Source organism: Arachis hypogaea, chromosome 6 (genome assembly GCF_003086295.3).
Source record: "Arachis hypogaea cultivar Tifrunner chromosome 6, arahy.Tifrunner.gnm2.J5K5, whole genome shotgun sequence".
Classification (NCBI taxonomy): domain Eukaryota; kingdom Viridiplantae; phylum Streptophyta; class Magnoliopsida; order Fabales; family Fabaceae; genus Arachis; species Arachis hypogaea.
In genome coordinates, this window is record NC_092041.1 from 25384140 (window position 1) to 25390972 (window position 6833).

General features: G+C 40.3%; 1 non-coding gene across 1 annotated transcript; it reads right to left on the reverse strand.

Moving 5' to 3' along the window:
• Positions 1 to 225: 225 nt before the first annotated feature.
• Positions 226 to 333, reverse strand: LOC112699811 (small nucleolar RNA R71). The gene has a single exon (XR_003152749.1). It is a non-coding gene; the product is annotated as a small nucleolar RNA R71 (small nucleolar RNA).
• Between the last annotated feature and the right edge of the window lie 6500 nt (positions 334 to 6833).

Consider the following 6833-nt stretch of genomic DNA (forward strand, 5'->3'; position numbering starts at 1 on the left):
CCATTGGAAGATCCTCATCAGTTTTTAGCTGAATTCTTGCAAATCTGTGACACTGTCAAGACTAATGGGGTTGACCCTGAGGTCTACAGACTTATGCTATTCCCTTTTGCTGTAAGAGACAGAGCTAGAACATGGTTGGACTCTCAACCTAAAGAAAGCCTGGACTCTTGGGAAAAGCTAGTCAATGCCTTCTTGGCAAAGTTCTTTCCACCTCAAAAATTGAGTAAGCTTAGAGTGGAAGTCCAAACCTTCAGACAGAAGGAAGGAGAATCCCTCTATGAAGCTTGGGAAAGATACAAACAATTAATCAGAAAGTGTCCTTCTGATATGCTTTCTGAATGCAGCATCATAGGTATTTTCTATGATGGTCTCTCTGAACTATCCAAGATGTCTTTGGATAGCTCTGCAGGAGGATCTCTTCATCTGAAGAAGACGCCTACTGAAGCTCAAGAACTGATTGAAATGGTTGCAAATAACCAATTCATGTACACTTCTAAAAGAAATCCTGTGAACAATGGGACTAGTCAGAAGAAAGGAGTTCTTGAGATTAACACTCTGAATGCCATTTTGGCTCAGAATAAAATATTGACCCAACAAGTCAATATGATTTCTCAAAGTCTGTCTGGAATGCAAAATGCACCAAGCAGTACTAATGAAGCTTCATCTGAGGAAGAAGCTTATGATCCTGAGAATCCTTCAATGGAAGAGGTGAATTACATGGGAGAACCCTATGGAAACACCTATAATCCTTCATGGAGGAATCATCCAAATCTTTCATGGAAGGATCAACAGAGACCTCAACAAGGTTTCAATAACAATAATGGTGGAAGAAACAGGTTTAGCAATAGCAAGCCTTTTCCATCATCTTCTCAGCAACAGACAGAGAGTTCTAAGCAGAATACCTCTGACTTAGCAACCATGGTCTCTGATCTAATCAAAACCACTCAAAGTTTCATGACTGAAACAAGGTCCTCCATTAGAAATTTGGAAGGACAAGTGGGTCAGCTGAGCAAGAAAATTACTGAACTCCCTCCTAGTACTCTTCCAAGCAATACAGAAGAAAATCCAAAAGGAGAGTGCAAGGCCATCAACATGGCCGAATTTTGGGAGGAAGAAGAGGCAGTGAACGCCACTGAGGAAGGCCTCAGTGGGCGTCCACTGGCCTCCAATGAGTTCCCCAATGAGGAACCATGGGAATCTGAGGCTCAAACTGAGACCATAGAGATTCCTTTGGACTTACTTCTGCCATTCATGAGCTCTGATGAGTATTCTTCCTCTGAAGAGGATGAGTATGTCACTAAGGAGCAAGTTGCTAAATACCTTGGAGCAATCATGAAACTAAATGACAAGTTATTTGGAAATGAGACTTGGGAGGATGAACCTCCTTTGCTCACCAAGGAACTGGATGACTTGTCTAAGCAAAAACTGCTTCAAAAGAGACAGGATCCTGGGAAGTTTTCAATACCTTGTACCATAGGCACCATGACCTTCAAGAAGGCCTTGTGTGACTTAGGGTCAAGTGTAAACCTCATGCCTCTCTCTGTAATGGAGAAGTTAGGGATCTCTGAGATGCAAGCTGCAAAAATCTCACTAGAGATGGCAGACAATTCAAGAAAACAAGCCCATGGACTTGTAGAGGATGTTCTGGTTAAAGTCGAAGATCATTACATCCCTACTGATTTCATAGTCCTAGAGACTGGGAAGTGCATGGATGAATCCATCATCCTTGGCAGACCTTTCCTAGCCACATCAAAGGCTGTGATTGATGTTGATAGAGGAGAGTTGATCATTCAAGTGAATGAAGAATCCTTGGTGTTTAAGGCCCAAGGATATCCCTCTGTCATCATGGAGAGGAAGCATGAAGAGCTTCTCTCAAAGCATAGCCAAACAGAGCCCCCACAGTCAAACTCTAAGTTTGGTGTTGGGAGGCCACAACCAAACTCTAAGTTTGGTGTTGAACCACCACATTCAAACTCTAAGTTTGGTGTTGGGAGGTTCCAACATGGCTCTGAGTATCTGTGAGACTCCATGAGAGTCCTCTGTCAAGCTACTGACATTAAAGAAGTGCTTGTTGGGAGGCAACCCAATGTCATATTTTATCTATTTTCTTTTGTTATTTTATCTTTTTTGTAGGTTGATGATCATGAGAAGTCACAAAATCAATGAAAAAAGCAAAAACAGAATGAAAAACAGGAAGAAAAACAGCACACCTTGGAGGACGCACCCACTGGCGTTTAAACGCCAGTGAGGTTAGCTGTTGGGCATTTAACGCCCAGTCTGGCACCATTCTGGGCGTTTAACGCCAGAAAGGGGCACCAGACTGGCGTTAAACGCCAGAAATGGGCAAAAAGCTGGCGTTAAACGCCAGAAATGGGCACCAGCCCGGCGTTTAACGCCAGAAATGGCTAAAAACGTGATTTTGTTTGCCATTTGGTGCAGGGATGACTTTTCCTTAACACCTCAGGATCTGTGGATCCCACAGGATCCCCACCTACCCTACCACTCTCTCTCTTCTTCACCCATTCACCAATCACCTCAACACCTCTTCCCCAAAAACCCTTCACCTATCAAATCCCATCTTTCTCTTCACCACTCACATCCATCCTTCATAAAACCCCACCTACCTCACCATTCAAATTCAAACCACTTCCCCTCCCAAAAACCACCCTCAAATGGCCGAACCCTCCCCTCCCCCTCTCCTATATAAACCCTCCTTCACTCCTTCATTTTCACTCAACATACACACCACTTCTCCCCTTCTTGGCTGAAAATTAAAGCCATCCCCTTTCCCCTCATTTCTTCTTCTTCTACTCTCTTCTTTCTTCTTTTGCTCGAGGACGAGCAAACATTTTAAGTTTGGTGTGGTAAAAGCATTGCTTTTTGTTTTTCCATAACCATTTATGGCATCCAAGGCCGGAGAAACCTCTAGAAAGAGGAAAGGGAAGGCAAAAGCTTCTACCTCCGAGTCATGGGAGATGGAGAGATTCATCTCAAGGGTGCATCAAGACCACTTCTATGAAGTTGTGGCCTTGAAGAAGGTGATCCCCGAGATCCCTTTCAAACTCAAAAAGGGTCAACTTTGATCAAAGGTTGGACCAAGTCCTCATAAACATTTGTGAAGAGGGCGCTCAATGGAAGAGAAACTCAAGAGGGAAGCCGGTTCAACTGAGAAGGCATGACCTCAAGCCCATCACTAAGAAGAGGATGGAGCACGCAAGAGACCCCACTCATCATGAGATCCCTGAGATACATCAAGGGATGCACTTTCCTCCACAAAACTACTGGGAGCAACTAAACACCTCCCTAGGAGAATTGAGTTCCAACATGGGACAACTAAGGGTGGAGCATCAAGAACACTCCATCATCCTCCATGAAATTAGAGAAGATCAAAGAATCATGAGGGAGGAGCAACAAAGACAAGGAAGAGACATTGAGGAGCTCAAGCACTCCATAGGATCTTCAAGAGGAAGAAAGAGCCGCCATCACTAAGGTGGACCCGTTCTTTGATTTCCTTGTTCTTTATTCTTCTGTTTTTCGAATTTTATGCTTATGTTTGTCCATGTTTGTGTCTTGTGATCATTAGTGTCTTAGTGTCTATGCCTTAAAGTTATGAATGTCCTATGAATCCATCACCTTTCTTGAATAAAAACGTGCTTAAATTGAAAAGGAAAGAATTGCATGAATTTTGAATTTTATAACAGTTTAATTATTTTGATGTGGTGGCAATATTTTTGTTTTCTGAATGTATGCTTAAACAGTGCATATGTATCTTGAATTTGTGGTTCATGAATGTTGGCTCTTGAAAGAATGATGAAAAAGGAGACATGTTACTGAGGATCTGAAAAATCATTACAATGATTCTTGAAGCAAGAAAAAGCATTTCTATACTAAAAAAAAAATCGAAAAAAAAAAGAGAAAAAGAAAAGAAAACGAAAAAAAAAGAGAGAAAAGAAAAAAGAAATAAAGTTGTGATCCAAGGCAATAAGAGTGTGCTTAAGAACCCTGGACACCTCTAATTGGGGACTCTAGCAAAGCTGAGTCACAATCTGAAAAGGTTCACCCAATTATGTGTCTGTGGCATGTATGTATCCGGTGGTAATACTGGAAGACAGAGTGCTTTGGGCCACAGCCAAGACTCAATAAGTAGCTATGTTCAAGAATCATCATACTTTACTAGGAGAATCAATAACACTATCTGGATTCTAAGTTCCTAAAGAAGCCAATCATTCTGAATTTCAAAGGACAGAGTGAGATGCCAAAACTGTTCAGAGGCAAAAAGCTAAAAGCCCCGCTCATCTAATTAATACTGATCTTGATAGATGTTTTTGGAATTCATTGCATATTCTCTTCTTTTTATCTTATTTGATTTTCAGTTGCTTGAGGACAAGCAACAATTTAAGTTTGGTGTTGTGATGAGCGGATAATTTGTACGCTTTTTGGCATTGTTTTTAGTATGTTTTTAGTATGATTTAGTTAGTTTTTAGTATATTTTTATTAGTTTTTAGTTAAAATTCACTTTTCTGGACTTTACTATGAGTTTGTGTGTTTTTCTGTGATTTCAGGTATTTTCTGGCTGAAATTGAGGGACCTGAGCAAAAATCTGATTCAGAGACTGAAAAGGACTGCAGATGCTGTTGGATTCTGACCTCCCTGCACTCGAAGTGGATTTTCTGGAGCTACAGAAGCCCAATTGGCGCGCTCTCAACGGCGTTGGAAAGTAGATATCCTGGGCTTTCCAGCAATATATGATAGTCCATACTTTGCTCAAGATTTGATGGCCCAAACCGGCGTTCAAAGTCACCCTCAGGAATTCCAGCGTTAAACGCCGGAACTGGCACCCAAATGGGAGTTAAACGCCCAAACTGGCACTAAAGCTGGCGTTTAACTCCAAGAATGGTCTCTACACGAAAATGCTTCTTTGCTCAGCCCAAGCACACACCAAGTGGGCTCGGAAGTGGATTTTTATGTCTTTTACTCATCTCTGTAAACCTTAGGCTACTAGTTTTCTATAAGTAGGACCTTTTACTATTGTATTTTCATCTTTGAACATCTAGTTCTTAGATCATGATAGAGATATCTTGGTAGCTACCTTTGTTTTGATGCTATCTTAGATCTTTGGGAGGCTGGCCATTCGGCCATGCCTAGACCTTGTTCTTATGTATTTTCAACGGTGGAGCTTCTACACACCATAGATTAAGGTGTGGAGCTCTGCTGTACCTCGAGTATTAATGCAATTACTATTGTTCTTCCATTCAATTCCGCTTGTTCTTGTTTTAAGATATCACTTGTTCTTCAACTTGATGAATGTGATGATCCGTGACACTCATCATCATTCTCACCTATGAACATGTGACTGACAACCACCTCTGTTCTACCTTCGATTGGGTGAATATCTCTTGGATTCCTGATTGCACGATGCATGGTTGATCGCCTGACAACCGAGTGCTCGCCTGACAACCGAGCCAACCATTCCGTGAGATCAGAGTCTTCGTGGTATAGGCTAGAACTGATGGCGGCATTCAAGAGAATCTGGAAGGTCTAACCTTGTCTGTGGTATTCTGAGTAGGATTCAATGATTGAATGACTGTGACGTGCTTCAAACTCCTAGCAGGCGGGGCGTTAGTGACAGACGCAAAAGAATCGATGGATTCTATTCCGGCCTGACCGAGAACCGACAGATGATTATCCATGCTGTGACAGAGCATAGGCGACGTAATCACTGAGAGGATGGGAGGTAGCCATTGACAACGGTGAAACCCTACATGAGCTTGCCATGGAAAGGAGTAAGAAGGATTGGATGAAGACAGTAGGAAAGCAGAGAGACGGAAGGGAAGGCATCTTCATGCGCTTATCTGAAGTTCCTACCAATAAATTACATAAGTACCTCTATCTTTATCTTTATGTTTATTTCGTTCATCACCATATCCATTTGAGTTTGCCTGACTAAGATTTACAAGATGACCATAGCTTGCTTCATACTAACAATCTCCGTGGGATCGACCCTTACTCGCGTAAGGTTTATTACTTGGACGACCCAATGCACTTGCTGGTTAGTTGTGCGAAGTTGTGTAATGCCATGGTACTGAGCTACCAAGTTTTTTGGGGTTCATGACCGGGGATTATGAGAGTTGTGAAAAGTATTGTTCACAATTTCGCGCACCATTGATCCCAATAGTTTTAGGGAGGAAAGTACATCCCCTGAGGCATCTCAGGGATCTCTTGTTGAGGTGGCTCCACATGCTCTTGTTGAGGTGCATATGTAGGCTTTCTAACGTGCTCCATCCTTCTTTTAGTGATGGGCTTGTCCTCCTCAATAAAGTAAATAAAAATGAAAAACTAATTCGAAAATAAAGAAAATAATAAGTTAAAAATTTCGAAAAAATAAGAAAAGGAAAGACTAAGAAAAGATATGAACAATCAATTAACTAACAAGATTTAAAATTAAAGAGAAAAATTTTGAAAAGTGGAAATAAAAAGTCAAATAAAGATTTGTAAATTCAATTTTAAAAGAAAGTAAAGATTTAAAATTAAAAAGTTTTCAATTTAAAAAGAAGATAAGATAAGTAAGTTTTAACATTTAAGAAGAGAGATAAGATAAAGATTTTAAAAAGATTAAGAAAGATATGATGAAAAAAATTAAAGGTTTGAAAAAAATTTGAATGATAAGATAAGATTTGATTTTATAAATTTAAAGTTGGAAAGAGGAAGTCAAATAAAGAAAGATAAGATTTAAAAGATTTGATTTTAAAATTTGAAGATTGAATTTTGAAAATTTTGAATTTTGAAATTTGAAAATTGAATTTTGAATTTGAATTAAGATAAGATAAGATTCT